We start from the raw sequence: 17,380 nt of genomic DNA, 5'->3' as shown, positions 1-17,380 counted from the left end.
ACATAGGCGTCTAGGCAGGCCTAGACAATTGTTTTCAATATTTTAATTAAATTTGTTATATAAACATATAAATAAATGTCTTCTTATACTTAAAAAAAATACATAATTGTACTGGGATATATTAATTACAAAATAGAATGACATATAGATTATAAAGTATTCATATTGAAAACATCGGGAATAAACATGTTATGAGTGTTAATTCATCCAAGTATTTAAGAAGTCTCTTTCAATTTGTTGAAAAAAATGAAAGTTATCTATTTTTTGTCCAAGTGAGAGTTGCGACCTAGGCGTATGTCAGGTAGGTCTAAGCATCATTTCTTAATTTTCAAATGCCTAAGGATTAATTGGAGCAGTAGTGAGCCGCTAGCTAGGCAGGGCCTAAGCAACTCTAGGCTGGATTTTTTTATAACAGAGGGTACAAATAATTTATTTTTGAAGCTATTGTTTGTTTGACCCATTTTTAATTAGACTTCTTAACAACCTAACAGGACAATGAAACAATGCTCATTTTACAAAAACTTTTGAGTACGAAATGTTACTAGTATGCGTAGTATAATATTGGTAGAAAATATAGTTGGTTGCTAGGTCATAGACCTGAAATATAATATTAAGAACTAAATCCACATCTTATACGACAAATAGATTGAAAATATAACGTAATTGTGTGACAAACACCCTGACAAATAAATTGAAAACCTTAAAAAGTTCGTTGGTGATACATCAAGTAGGCTAGGGCTGCCAAGTGCCCACCACAAAAAGGAGCCAACAAACCCTAATACGTGATACATATGATCTGTCAGTATCTTGCTTATTTAACTTTTTCTGTGATAATGCAGTGCAGTGCAGTGCAGCGCAGCAGCATAATTCCTGTGAATTAGCAGCTTCTTCATTACTCAAATCTCAAACCACTTTTGTTGAAGCACTAGAAAAAGCAAAACAGAAAGAGATGATAGATAAAGAATAATATCATAATCTCAGCATTTGTCCGCACTAATTTCCCAAACTCTTTGAGACAAAGGATACCCTTTGTGAACAGGGCACTTTCAATACCACTGATAATGTTTGTTCTAAAGCCTTCCACACTTTTTATTTGATTCTTCTTTTAATTACTCCTCCACCAGCTAAATTGGGCTGGACTCCGTCCAATTCTTAATGCAGGGGGTAGTCCACTTGGCACGTCGCGCGAGACTAAGTGCCAAGTGAGGAAGAAGAGTGACTTGGTCGCTGGGCTACCTCTTGATAATTTTTCCTCGGCAGATAAAGAAGATTTGATAGTTTTAGAATCGATGTCATATGGTAAAAAAGAGAGAATGAACTCAATCAACTTGACTTCTTGTACTCAATTTTATTCAAATCGATGTCATATAGTATTATACATTTTTTGGTCATTTCACACAGTCACAGCTATTTTACATAAAAGTTTACCAAACACTATCATACTGTTTTTTTTTTCCAAAAGCATTTTTACAAAAAAGTTTACCAAATACTCTAGTGTTTTATTATTTCACAGTTGATTATTATCACAGCACAGCAGAAACAGTTTTTTTTTAAAAGCACAGCAATACCAAACCAGCCTTTAAGCCAAGACCAAATGGGAACCAAATTGCTCATACCTCAAACGAGGAATTAGAAATGATATAATTAAAGCTTCAGTGCTGAATTAATTCATTTTTTCTGTTTTGTTCATGTACTTAACATGAGAAATAAGAAAGAAAAGAAATTTCCATCTTATGAAAAACACCAATTCTCACAAATGCAAAACCAAAATCTCTGAAATCCATAAATAAAAGAATAGATGAAGCTCAATTATAAACAAAAGAACATGTAGAAACAGATGCTAGTAGGGAGCTGAATTGGTTCGCCGGAGTTGGTTTTGTTAAAAAAAAAAAAAAGAGTACAGTATTAGGGTTAGTTTCATTCAGCACTAACGTAATTTAGGGTATAGATTTCATGTGGTCATTTATTTGAAATTTGAGACACTGGTGATACCTTTTGCTTTTTGAGCCAACCATTCATTTTTCGCAAGTGGAATACTTCATGCTTCAACTGGTTGGTATAAGCCTAAATCATTAAACAAAAAGAATACTCAATATAAGTTGCAAGTCATATTAAATATCTAATTAATTGTAACGGATAATATTCTCTTGCTAAACATGTTTATGTTGTCAAATTATGAATATGAGTCACGTATTCAGGTGAAAATCAACATAATCAATGGTCCAAATTCACAATGTGACATATACTACTTGATAGTCTGACAAGAGAGTATTTCCGGAACTCTAACTACACCATAAATCTTGTGTACGATTCAAGAAGTTAAACTTCAATATAACCTGCTTCCTTGCCCTAGACCTGGCTGCTGACTCGCTGTTCTTGATCATTCGTTTCTGCCTCATTTATATCATTTTCTCCTTCATTTCATCAGAAAAATGGCGCTTCCTTTTAGCAGTTGTGTGAAATTCTGACAACGATGCTGATATTGTGGGCATTGGCATTGACATGCTCACTTGGTTCTTAAAGTAATCAAGATTATTCATAGCTGAGTTATCATACATTGTGTTCAAGGCAAAGATGGAATTGTCCCTTCACACAGCTCCTCGGAGGTAAATGGCACTTGGCGTGTAATGATTGTGTTGTTGGGCTTGCTCTTGCTTGGTGTTCTGCAAGATAGGTTAGTAGTTAGTTTTGAAAGTTGCCTTCATGGGGCCTTAGGTGTAGGCTTTGAGGTTCACAATCAAAACCAACAGGGACCTTGGCGTGCCACTACTATCTCAATATAAAAGATGTAGAACAAGTATGTTTTAAATCGATTACTTGCGTCCCAAGTTACTTAAACTTCTTGTTTATCAAATGATTATCATAGATGGGTTAAGTCTGTGTTAAGTTCTTTTTTCTTGCCTTATAGACAAGGACTTTTAGTTCATAATCTTGTATGTCAAAAAATGAGGGAGTCCAGAGCCTTTTAAACCATTTCCTTGATCCCAGTTTGTTCTTAATAAAAACAGGTTTATTAAGTTAACCAGATTCGAATGCAAATGGGACTCTTAGGTAGAAAACAGTTGGAAATAACTTGAATATATGCTGAAAAGTACATTTCAGTGACAGATCTACTAATTTAAAGGACGAACAAAGAGACTCGGGCAAGATTTCACCTTGTCAGGCAATACAAACTCATTCATCCATGCCTGTGCATCCTCTGGCAGCATTAACTCAGGCACCTCATCCTCTACTATTATGTCAAAGTTGAGTAATTGTCTTGGCATTTGACAGGGTGTATCTTCCAGTAGAGCTGGGGGTATTTACCTTATCGGGGGAGATGATCCCAAAACAAAGAGGTTCTGGTCTCTAACCTGGTGTAGGCATCATCACTACACTTTCTTGAGCTCTCCTCAGCACTCTGTATTTTCCTGGATGGGGATTTTAAGGTACATGATCTCTTTCACCCTCCATTTTATTGTAAGCTTTCTCTATCTCATTCTTACTCCTCCATTGGAGCTATCCACCTTGCGTAGCCTTTTCAAACTTAACATTTCCAAAGGCTTCTAAAATGGTATGGATCTTTAATGAGTTCATGTGAGCCTTATGCTACATTTGGACACTCCTGATTATAAATGCTCTCATTTCTCTAACAAGTTTCCCATCCTTCCCAACTATGTACCACTTACGACCAAGTTGGGCTAAATCCTTCTTAGTAACTAGGGGAATTGAGTTCCTGATATTCTCTATCCATTTTTGCCTTGAACTGCTATGATAACTTGGCTCGGGAGGTATCACTTCCACCCACTTTGGCATCTTAGCTTCCTTATCCTCAACTTCTTCAGAGATTTCATAGTTCTTGAATACCTTAGATAAGCCTTTAGGTTCAGAGTCTCTATTTAACCTCATTTGGAATACATTCTTGGAGGTTTCCTTCTCTACTGCTCGCATAACACTTATTCGGGCATCTTGTTCCTCTATTTATTTTCTTCTAATTAACTCTCGGTCAATAATGGCACCCGATGCTGGCACCTCCAATTCACATTCACATTGACACTTATTGCATAAGACTACTCCCTTAATCACAGCTGCTTGGGGTCTGTCGGGCAACCTCCTAGCACATTCAGATGTCCTAACAGCTTGCCTTCTTTCACTCATCTCTTCCTATGAAGCCTTTTCTTTTCCTTTCTCAACACAATTAAGGTTGATCATATTGATTGGGGCTTCTGGGAAAGGATTTGTGTCAATCATCATATTTGCCTGGGGTTTCTCCAACAACAGCTTTCCCTTAACTATTAGGTCTTGGATCTAATCCCTGAACTGTACACAATTGGTGATGGAATGATTGAAAGTGTAATGAAGCTTGCAATATTTCTTTCCTCTCAACTTTTCTGGTTTGGGCATCTTTTTGGTGCTGTCGGGCACAATCACTCTTGCCCGCACTAACTTCTTATAGATTTCTGCTGCCTTGGTCAGATCAAAAGAATAAGCCTAGTACTTGGAGGGCTTCATAGGCAAGAATCCTTCATCATTCATCACTATTTTTTGATCTTTAACTAGATGGACCAAACCCTTCAGCATCAACTGTTTAAAATGGGTGGTCATCTTTGCTACACACATCTCTATCCCCTCTTCTACATTGCTGTCATTTTCTCCAAGTTCTGGCCCTTCAAACTCCACTTGGTGTATTGCAACTTTGCTTTTGTAGAAAAGGGGCACATTGAATGAATACTTCACTTGTTGCTCTTTAGTTAGCAACTTCTCATACTTCGTAGCAGCTATTACCAACTCCTGCAGTTCACTGAACTGCACATCATAGAACTTCTTTCTCAATGGCAATCTCAAGGTTTTCTGAGCAATATATATAAGTTGGGCATGGTTAATAGGGAACTGACACTTCATCCTTGTCTGTGTAAACCTCATTATGAAGTCTTATGTGGACTTATGCTCATATTGTTTCACCTTAACTAGATCGTTGATAGTCATCTCGGGTTTCACCCTAAATTGCTAGTTAGCTGCTTTGTTGTGTGGGGTGTAAAAACGTCCCCACTTCGGGCTATGCTCATTGCTTGAGAAAGCCTCATTCTTTGGTTCAGGCTGTCTCCATCTGGCATCTCCTCCTTTATTAGCCAATGGTGATGGCCTATAAGGAAGAGGCTTGCCCGCAGCAGAAGGTATGCCCGTTTCACTAGACTCTCTAACTCATTGAGTCATTCCATACTTCCTCTTATCTTACCCGATCTGCCCCCTACTATTAAGTGAGAATAGTAGAGGGTCTGGCAAACTTGGTTTTGGATCTCCCCTATTGGTTGGCTGGTTCCAGCCTCTTCTTTCTTCTTCCCCTTGTTCTCTTTTTCCTCAAGCAAATGAAACAGGAGAATTATTGGTTTTCTCTCAGGGCTCACCTTTCTCATCACCTCCCTAACATAACAATTTTTTGGGGTAGAATACTCAAACTCCAACCTCCTATTTAAACTCCTAGTTAATGAACAAAGTATGCTGACATCTTTCCAGTCTCCAGAGAGATATTCTTCATAATCTTCAACACTTGCACCATGGTAGCTTGCAAGTAACCCTTCCGCCCGACTTCTCAGAAGAAGTTAGGTTCTCCAGAATCGCAGGACCGTGTAGGGAGGGAAAATCTTCCAGGTGATCTGTTATATTGGATCTTGATAGACAATAGGGTGGTTCGTACTGTGTTCCACCTGAAAGTTTGTTCATTCCTTCTTCTTCTTGGCATACAAGACTATCAGGATCCCACTGGGCATGCCAAAACTATGTTCGAGGCAAAGATGGAATTGTCCCATTCGCATAGCTCCCCAAGAGTAAATGGCACTTGGCGTATAATGATGTGTTATTGGGCTTGCTCTTGCTTGGAGTTCTGCAAGATAGGTTAGTAGTTAGTTTTCAAATGTGCCTTTATGGGCCTTTAGGTGTAGGCCTTGAGGCTCACAATCAAAACCAACATGGACCTTGGCGTGCCACTGCTATCTCAGTATAACAGATGTAGAACAAATGTGTTTTAGGTCGATTACTTGCGCCCCAAGTTGCTTAAACTTCTTGTTTATCAAAGGATTGTCACAGATGGATTAAGTATGTATTAAGTTTTTTTTCTTACCTTGTAAACAAGGACTTTTAGTTCATAATCTTATATGTCCAAAAAGGAGGGGAGTTTAGAGCCTTTTAAACCATTTTCTTTATCCCAGTTTGTTCTTAATGAAAATAGGTTTATTAAGTTAACCAGATTCGAATGCAAATGGGACTCTTAGGTAGAAAACAGTTGGAAATAACTTGAATATATGTTGAAAAGTACATTTAAGCGACAGATCTACTAATTTAAAGGACGGACAAAGAGACTCGAGCAAGATTTCACCTTGTCGGGCAGGGTTGAACTTCTTGCAGTCACTTTTCTTTGAGTTTACATAGGTTGTAAGCTAAAAGGGATTTATGGTAAATAGGTTTTACATGAAGGAATCAATACTACAACACTATGAAAGGTAGCAAAGCTTTTACACTAGACACATATATCTTTTCCAAGGGAACTATTGCTAAAAGGACTGAATCTGGGTCAGTTTCAACTTTATGGGTGCAAATCTAGATTGAGAGTAGAATTCGTATGTGGTTTGTTTGATTATTTGAGTGTCCTTGTCTCTTGTGCTTCTCTTGACTTTTATAGGCAATTTGGCTCGACTGTCTGGACTTTATTCTTGGCCGAGGGCTTCCAAAAGCAGTAAGTCATCTCGTATTTACACCTTTATGCCATTAGAAAGTGCTTTTTGGTTGGTAATGAGCTGGTCTCTATCACTTGTCACTTCAATCATAAGCACGTGGCCTATGCCTTAGCTAAGAAGGCTTCAATTTGTTTCATGCTTCATTGCTGGGCTTCGGGCAAGTTCAACTTGTTTTGGCGCTTTTGGGCTTCCTTTATGCTAAGCCCAATATTCAAATATTAACCCAAACACATTGATTTGTTCACAGAGAGGAAAAGTAACAGTAGTGCATGCAATACCAGGAAGCATGCATGATCAAATTTAAGTTTCACTCAATCCAGAAGAGAAATGTTAAATTCTTATATGTATATGTATATCATAAATTGTTGAAGAATAGAAAAAAAAAAATGTAAGGAAGGAAACATGCAAACGATGTGTGATGAGTTAAGTAATACATAAGGTGTGAGTGAGGACTAAAGAAAAGTGGTCAGATTGTGGAGTAGTGAGAGCCGATATATATGAAGTTTTAGGAGCGAAATCCGAGCCGCCAGAAATGATCTGGATGAAGTTGATTTGTTGTAGAGGATCCAATTTTTAGAGAGAGAGAGAGAGAGAGAGAGAGAGAGAGTCAACAAGTTCTCAACAGTTATACCATATTTTCTTGCCACTTTTGTGGGATAGAGAGAGACCCAACGATCCCACACACTTCTTGTTGGAGCTACTTCTCCTGCAAGTACTCACATACAATAAATATAAGTTAATGATAATTTTCAGTGCTAAATAAGGCCAACAAAATAAAAATACTAATTTTATAGTGTAAAAACTGTTCTTTGTTGATGCTGGAATTGACAAAATTTTAAGTTGAGGCATGTTAGTCATTGTCGTGAAAACAATGTCTCGCAAGTTATGACGGTCTTTCTTCTAGGAAACAACAAAACTGGAGTCGAATGAACAACTCAATTCTGATTTGAGAAGTTGGGAACAAGCAAAGAGAAGAACACAGCAGACAGAAAGAAATCCAATCATATAAAGAATATTGGATCAATCTGAAAAGAGAAGAATGGATCTCATATTATTTTGGTGAAGGGGGATGGATCTCTTACTCGGTATAGGGTGGATCTCTAGAATTTGGTTTCCAGAATGGGCTTTCTTTTGGGTTCTCATGGGAATTGAGTTCACCCACTAGAATTGGGGTTTCCAGGTTTATTTGACCTGGTTAAGCCCAAAGTTCATGAAATTGTGATAAACCGTTAAAAAGGAACTTTCGAAACAAGTAAAGAGAATTTCTGAAAGAGTAACTTATGAAATGTTTTCTACTAAATTGTTGTTTTTAAATTCAGTCATCGATCTATTTTATGAAATGAGTTATCGTATGCATATTTAAAATAATTGTGAAATGTGAGTAATATAAGGTACCGTTTGGTACGTGAGACGGGACGGAACAGAATGGGACGAGGTGTTCTGTCCCACATTTGGTGAGCCTAAAACGGGTGGAACGCGCTGTTCCACGGGACGAATTTTGGGTGAATTTTCGTTCTGCCTCACCCCCTGGAAAGACTCGTTCTACATCAGTGGAACACAAAATTATAACCTCTGTGTCTTCTTCTTCCTCCTCCTTGTTTCCATCAGAGGGCATATTTGCTCCGTCTCTGTTCCGTCCCATTCTGTCATGTCCCATTCCGTTCCGTCCCGTCCTATCTACATACCAAACGATACCTAAAAGAACGCTATCTTTGTGTCACGAAATTATGTGGTATCAAGTTTGCACCATATAATAATACGGTACATAGATGGTCATACTTGGTTAATCCCGTAGAAGACTATAAAAACTAAGAACAAAAATAAGCTAACAAATTTAAGATTCGGTGAAATTAATGATATGCTCTGGGTAAAATAGGTAGTAGGAAAATTTTCAAGTGAATTTGTTTTACCGATGTACTGGTCAATAAGTTAAAATTGAAAATCACAAAATATATCCCAAAATTCATTATTGTATAAGTATTTATTGTTGTTGCACTTGGACCCCCTAACTTTCAACTTCATCAGAAAAGTTACATGCATTTATCCAGAAGAAAAAAGAAAAAATAAATTAGGTTATCCATCAGTAAAAGACTCTGTCTTTTCCTTTTGCCAACGTGGTCTTGACAATTTCAGCACTCAAATTTTGCTTTTGTTTTCGTTCATTTTCCAGGGTGAATTGCAATAAGAGTTAGGTTAACGTTAGAGAGATAATTTATTTAAATCAGATTTTGTAAACCATATGACTTGGTTGTTAATAATTGAATTATTACTTAAGTATTAACTAACGTATTTTTTTTTATTAGTGACATGTCACATAATTTTTTATTTTAATTAGAAAATTTGATCTACCTAATATTATCCTAAACGGTAATCTGAAGAATGGATAAAGAAAAGAGTGTTCCTCAGCTGTGGGAAATAGTTATAAAAATTTCATTTCCTCACGGTGATAGTTCGATAAGTTATTGTCCATAACTTTAAGAGAACACTTTAGCTGGTTTGTTTTTAGGACATGGTTTGTCCCTTTTCAGCCCAAGTTTGATCTCTAAGAAAGGAATATATTAAGCTCATAGATTCAAACCAAATAAGAAAACAACTTCCAATTCACTTTTGATAGGAAGAAATGCATCTAAAATTAATTTATTACTATTCCAATAAAATTTTGGTCACGGAAATCGACATATTTACCACTACATTTTGTAATATAAGTGAATCTTATTATTGTATATGAGTCTCATTTGTATGAAAAAGTGCGTTAACACCTTACTATTGTTGTTTTATTGTCTTTTTACACTAAGGAATCAAAATTGTAGTGTAGTGCCACTTGACTTAGGCCTGGGGGGAACCAAATCAAACAAGTATATATGGTTCATAAAGGTCTTCCTCTACACCACCAAAATAAGCATAATGCACGAGGACAGAGCAAAAGATCAACAGAATCAACCAAACATGTATGGTTGTTGTTGAACACCTTCTTTGTTTTACCAAATTGCTCTATATTCCCAAACAGTAGTACCAAGTACCAAGACAATTTGGATCACACTAATGGTACTTGGACCTGACAATAAATGGTTAAAATGATCTTTTCATATGTCATTGGAATATGATCACTATATCATCAAAATCTCATCGTTATATCATCAAATATTCGATCACTATGTCGTCAATCTTTAATTTTAATCAATTCAACAATTAAAATTTAGTATCTAATCATTTTAATCATTTTTTTTTCAATTATTTTTGGCGTTTTAAAATTGAATAGATTATTTGTACAATTTTTTTAGAGGCAAATATCTATGCAGAAAGTAAAGAAAAAAAGAAGAATGGAGGGGGGGGGTCAAAGTGTATGAAGTGCCAAATTATTGCAGCCCTGATGAACTCTAGCTACTTATTTTCTTTTTTAAACCGTAGCTACTTATTGATTAAGTGAATGACGTCAAAGGGTCCTAGTGTTCCAAATATATATGCCATGACAATCAAAAGAGAAAGGAACGTTGATAAAAAGTGGCTTAGATTAAAGCAATGTCTAACTCTTTTCTATGCCAAATGGTGATAAAAAGTGGCTTGGATAAATTAAGAAAATATTTCCTTACCAGTGGCGAGGGATTGGAGAATTTGCGCTATATGTTACAATGTGCCGTCATAAGAATTGATATTAAACTTATTTATTATTTAGGAGAGTCGCAGCTATAATATCTCACTAAACCGCAATACTAGGGCCAATAACTTAAATTATTAAATTAAGAGGAGTATCGACATGTTTGGTGTATGAGTGAGTTTGTGATAGAACTTACAGCGCGGAGTTGATGATGATCAATTCAATTAACTATTCCTATGATTTCCCCACAACGAATAGGAATTTGAGTAATTCGACAATCACCAGCATGCTAATGGAGAATCTTTTAAGCCATTTATAATGGATTGTAGGTATAAATGGAGCGATATAATGAGACCCAAATGGTTGGTATTCTCTGAAATGCTCTTACTTTTGTATTTGGTGAATTTTCAAAGGTCCATTCGTGTGGATAGCTTGGTTCACAAAATTACATGGGACTAGAATCTCATCGCAGGACTAATCAACTGGCCAGTTAGGCCATATTCTGCTGCACTTTGCGTGTACCTTGTGCCATCTTTTGGAAATACATCACACGTAAATTATAAAAGGGAATATGAAGAAATGGAAACTTGTTCATGTGAAAGCCACAAAGTCCAAATGCTTTGACCTCAAGTCAAAAAATTCATCCATATTGAATTGCATACGTTACATTGCTTAAGCATTTGTACATGTGTGATTGTTGCTCATGTTAACAAATTCAAAAGACAGACAAATTCTGATTCTTATTTTATAAACAAAAAATAAAATAAAAGACTATAAGTTATCAAGACGGTAACATGGCTAAAGAATTTGCTATACTTAATTATTATGTTACAATACAACGGTGTGTTTATAAAGACAAATACGAAACAAATAAGAAAGCAATAAATGTAAGGTTTTCTTTAGTAAGCATGATCAAACACCAAGTCATGCAATAACACAAGTCATATGAGCTATATATGAAGCAAGACTTTATTTAGGGTTGCCATTTAGTACTACAGTCTAGTGATATTCTTCTTCATTTGTAAGTGAGAGGTCGTAGGTTCGATTCTTGTCAAAAGTGAATTTGAACCACATTATTGCTAGCTCATTGTGAGGCTAAACTCATCCCCCTTCCGGGGATAACAACCATTTGGAGGAAAAATATAAGAAACTAATTTGAAATTAGAATGATGCGGTTATGGTTTCTTCGACAATTGATTGCAACTGCTCACTTAATGGGAGGAAGCAGTTGCAATGTATATATAGTGATGCTTGGTCCCTTTTTTCGGTGAATCTATCCTTTGTTCCATATACATTGGTTTGTCCCATTGAAAACCAGAGAATCCTAATGTGATCACAGAGATGAGAAGGCTAATCTCCTAAGAATTAACTCATTGAGTGCTAAAGATGGCTACAAACTCAGGTTAGGTTTGTCAGCCTTGTATACAAGTAATTAGGGTTAATGCATGTTCATTTAATGTCCATGCACATCATAGATTTACTGAATATTAATATGCAAGGGTTTGATGGTAACGATCTCAAACTATGGCCAACAATAAAATAAACAGGAAAGTAATCCTAAACCTTAAAAGATTAGGTATAGTAAAGCAATCTTAATTTTTATCCGACTAGAAAAGCATAGTACGTAACAAATCAAAAGTACTCCGACATGCATAAAAATAAAGGAAAACTAATTAAAATTGTTTCAAATCTTTACATTTTAATAAAAAGTCATCCACTAACTTTATTTAATGATAAAGGACAAAATAAAAATAAAAATAAAAAGAGCATAAAAAATACCACATGAGCTGGTGCGCATACACCCCACTCCACCCCCCATTTCCACTATGTTTTCTCCCCATTGTGAACTAACATTAAGCCATTATTTTTATTTTTAATTTTTTGCTTAGAATAAGAGAAAAACTTCAAATTGAATTACATTTTCCCAGTTTTATTTTTGTGGTGTTGTTTCCCAATAGTAGTTAAGATGACGAGAAATTTTTCAATTTTTCAATGTGCTCGAAACATGGAGTGATACACCACGTCTCTATATAAGTGGTGAGATTCTTATGTTAAAAAATAAAATTTCTCACCACTTACATAATAACACGTGGTGTAGAAAGTTAAGATTGTAGGTGGAGGAGAAGAGGAAGCTGCAGATGGGCGGACAATAGAGGAAAATTAAGTAATTGGTGTAGAAAGTTAAAAAATTGAAGAGATACAGAGAAAATTTGATGAGTATCGAATAAAATTAGAAGAAGAAAATGTGTTTGTTGGAAGGTGAGAATGTGCCAAGAAAATTCAAGAAAATGAGAGAGAAGAATGTAGTACAGTAAAGTTTTATAAACAGTGTAGTACCGTAAAGATTTATAAACAGTGTAGTACCGTAAAGTTTTAGTTAAGTTTCATAAACAGTATAGTAAGTTTCATAAATAGTGTTGTAATTTTTCATAAACAATGTAGCAAGTTTCATAAACAGTGTCGTAAGTTTTATAAACAGTGTAATAAGTTTTATAAACAGTGTCGTAAGTTTTATAAACAGTGTAATACCGTTAAGTTTCATAAATAGTTTGTGTGAGGACGCGTAGATCTGCGCGTCAAATTTTTTTTTTAAAAATATTAAAATTATGTCATTTTCATTAAAATTTAAGTTCTTTTGTCATTTTTATTATAATTTAAGGATTTTTCATTAAAATTTAAGTCTTTTTAATTAAATAAAGTTATAGCATGATTTATTTATCAAAATAAACTTAGACCAATCACTTTTCATAAAAGTTCTCTAAAAATGAATCAATTACTAACTAACTTTTCAAATAATTCAGGATATAAATCTTGCATTGAGAACGTCAAGCGTTGCTTGTACACGTGCTAGCTGTAAGAGAATGAATCATGTAGGGTTTTCTTCATTACTCAACAAAACAAAAGTAATTTTTCTATTTACCCATGTTTAGGTTCATATATATATATATAAATTTTTTTTTTTTTTGAGAACTGGTTCATATATTATTTGGCTATTAGAAATTGAGAAGAAGAAATGAAAAGTGAAAGAAATAAAGAGAGAGAAGGTGGGCGGGAGAGGCCAAAAGTCCAAACAAAATACCTTTTGGTAAATGATTTTCTTAAAGTGATCTTATGCTGGAGATGCGTTTGGTATAAGCACTAGATAATCACTTTAGATTTTCGTAAGTGACGCGAGTTGGGAAGCAGATGCCATTGCCTCGTGAAAACAAATAATTATAAAAAGGTGGAAAGAAATCCCGGTCCCAATCCCATCCTGAAGCATTATATATAAATAAAGAAAAAGTGAGCCCTCTGTTAATTTATTCAAGTAATCTGACCTAGCTACCTTTGTACAGTTATATGGATGAAGATGATGCATGGCTGTCTTTTCGTTTTAAAACTGAATTCCGTGTACCCAAAACACCTGCGTGCTAGCTCAAGAGTTGCCAGTTTCATATGTTAAATTACTTAAAAAATTTGTTTATGATATGTGATGGCAACAGCAGATCCTTATCGTAGATATTAGCTAGATTTGGTGATATTTTCGTTCAACCTTACAATACTACCGATGTTAAGAGAAGAGACTCTCGAATGTTGAACATCGACTGAGTCGTAAGTAAACATTTTTATCCACTCGAACTACATATATAATTTTTTTAATTTAAAATAAAGCTGGGTAAAAACTCCTTTAATTATACTTATAAAAACTTATAGTATCTCGCTATAATTGTTTCAGTTGTGTATTTGTTTAATTAATCTCCCCTTATATTATAGATTAACCTAATAACTTTACAAACCTTAAACTACTGTAAAGTGAAATTATATTGGCTAATTTAACACAGTATGAACACAGAAAGTTCTTAAATTAATTAGAGAAAAATCTATTTGTATAAGGCTACCTAATTAATTGATCTTTAGTTGTGGTAATTAGTATTATTTTGAACCAATGATTTGAGTATTGCACCTCAATAATTGGTGATCAACCTAGTGGCTATCATGTAAAAGAGAGACCACATTACCAAATGGCCAAGTATCACTTCGCTATATTTATCTTTCTTTTTATTTTGGCTTATTCCTGCTTTTTTCTTGCATTGTCTGTGCTAAGTTGACGCAGCATTTCTTTGTCTTGCATGGCATACACAGTGGCAGTGCACCATCATGCTCTACCAGACCCAAAAAACAATAGAATATGAAAGCCAATATTTCAACAAGTTGCGTAGGGTAATGTTACTTTGTTAGATTTATGTTGCTAAGTAGGCAAATTTTTATGTTGATGAGTATTGTGAATTTCGATGGTATGTGATAAGTGAATTTTATATTATATATTTAACTCTATTCTTAGTATATTTTGGTTAATATTTTGGAAGAATTTTGATACTTTGAATTGTATTTTCAATATAGGACTTTCGACTTCCTCTGGAGCAAAACATGGACAAATGGACGAATTTTGGAGCAATTCCAGTTGGAGGACGTTTGTGAGTCACTTAGCTTGGTCGTATCAAAATTTGGGATTTTTCCATCAAGCGGTTATTTTCTGACGATAAAATAAAGGAGCGATGTGCGGTGCTGGAAAATGACGTTTCTGGGCTTAAATTGCGTTTTTTGGAGCCCAAAATGACCTCGGATGGTTTCGTGACCTTCTGGAGATGTGTTCGGAAGGTCCTTATCTTTAAAACAAGCTGTCTTGGGCCGGATTTGGAGGATATCTGAGGCTAAAACGTGGCTGGACAAGTATTTGGCAGATTCTCCTAGTTTAATTAGGGTTTTATTTTCTAAGATATTTTATTATTTTTCTTAGTTTCCTAGTTGGAATAAGAAACCTATGTCTTAGGGTTTGTGGGGGCTGAGCAAATATATTGCTTTGGCTGTCTACATTTTTCTGGACGCTTATTATTATTCAACTTCAGAGACAAATAACTTGGCGAGGGTTCTTGGAGATTTTATACTTTAAGGTGTTTTCATTCCTTTTCTTCTTAAGAATATTTTCTATGATTTCAGTTATGAATATGCATAACTAATTCCTTTTGTTAGGGCGAAACCTTGAGCCTTAGCATGAATATGTAATTTTTATTTAATTGCTTATGATTGATTGCATGCACACTTTGAATTATTGATCACTGTTTTAAACTATCTAATTATCTTGATGATTGGCCACCATTAAGATGTTTAGACAAGTAATTGGATGCAATTCGGTTGGAATATCACCGGAGGATTGAGTATTGCTTCTTGTGATTGATAATTGTAATTCCGTCTAAGGCGAATATCACGTTCTTAGGGGTTGCATGGTTCTTCAAAAGGTTTTCATAAAACTTAATGAGTCTTGTATGTTCATATTTGATCTGAATATCACAGACGGATTGCATGTTAGATATACGTTCTTGCTTGAATATCACGAGGAGAATATATATTAGGAAAACCTAACCTTCGAAGTAGCATGTGTAAATCGTAAGTAATTGGTAGAAATTCATAGGATTGCTAGGTGATGGTGGAACCCTAGTGCCTTTATATATTGGTATTTAAAACTCTTTTCTTCGATTATTTTAGTTTTTGTTTAAAATTCGTTTTTAATATTACCCATTCTCAAACTCTCTTTTCTCAAGTTTTAATTCTAAGTATTTAATTAGGAATTGTTTCTACACAAATTATCCAAATAGTCCTTGAGGAAAACGACCTTGCATGAGCATCTATACTACAATATCCTTGTATTCTTGCAAGTATTTCGTGTGATTTTGACCCTATTTGCATAGACGTTAAAAATCCTATCAGTATGTATGTTAAGATTATACGAACAATCATTCAAATTTACAGTTGAACAAAATAAATGTTAGATACTCATTATTCTAAACTTATTACGTAAACCCAAGCAACCGAGTGTGTTTACGCTTCCTCAAAGTTAATTAAAAACTGACTAAGCCATGCAATTGCTTGTGAATGCACATAATGTATACATTCCCCTTTGGCAAAAGGCTCACTTAAGTTACACCTATTGCCTGGGTTCCACATTGATGAAAAAAGGGATCTTGCATGAGCTTATAAGAGGTTGGGCTAGTCCTCATATTGCAAATTGGTTTTATGGTGAAACCTTAACTTTCTTTATGGTATCAGAGCAAGTTGTCTCACATGTGAAGCCAAACAGCCACAAGTGCTTCATGTCATTCCGTTGTGTTATCCACATGTTAAGCTTGAAATTCGCCGTGTGTGATCTAGACTACTCTTCATATTGCCAATTGGTTTAAGGTGAAACCTCAACTTTCTTATTACCGTGGTATATGTGTGTGTGTGTGTATTGCTTCCTAGTTGATGGGAAAGTACCATCTTTCTTCATTTTAATTATCTACTTGTTTTTCCTTATTGTGTTCCTTTAGATTGACAAGCTGGGAAATTTGTTGTCGGAAAGTATTTGGTAATCTTTAATACTATGTTTTTTTTTAATCAAAGATACAATATTATTGAGAATAAGGAACCATGACCACATGATAGCAGAATAAAAGAGAGTGACCCTTGAAACTGCCTTGCCGGGCCTACCAACCCGGAATCAAGGAAAGAAGGGGTCACCAAATACATCAAATACTTGAAAGAAAGCTATGTAGCACTATCCTCTAACAAGGCATCTACAACTAAATCCGGAGGTTCCTCATACCAAATCACCTCAATTACTAATATTATGCAGTATGCATGCTAATAACTTAACTAGCAGGATATGTTTCAACTTTCAAGCATGGAGTATTGCACTGTATATTTTGTGTGGAACAATAATATGCTAAAATGTACGTGAAATATTATCATGTAGATGTAACGTGATGCATGAATGGGTAATTCTAGTGAGACTAAATTTGGAGACTAAATTTGTAAACTAAATGATGTGTAAGTAATAAACCAATCATCAACTTCAATGTCCTTTAGTTTTCAAAAATTTTGTCTACAAATTTTGTCTCCTTAGCATTACTCTGCATGAATACGTAGTTTGATTAGGTAAAGCCGCATTTAAATCATCAGCCAAGAGAGAAGACAGCCAATTACAGATCCCTCCTCAAGCTGGGAAGATTATGAGTTACTCTATTGTACTTTTTGATTCTCAATAATTAAACGCATGATA

This window comes from Malus sylvestris, chromosome 15 (genome assembly GCF_916048215.2).
Source record: "Malus sylvestris chromosome 15, drMalSylv7.2, whole genome shotgun sequence".
Classification (NCBI taxonomy): Eukaryota; Viridiplantae; Streptophyta; class Magnoliopsida; order Rosales; family Rosaceae; genus Malus; species Malus sylvestris.
The sequence above is the reverse complement of the archived record's forward strand: the minus strand, read 5'-3'. Positions refer to the sequence as shown.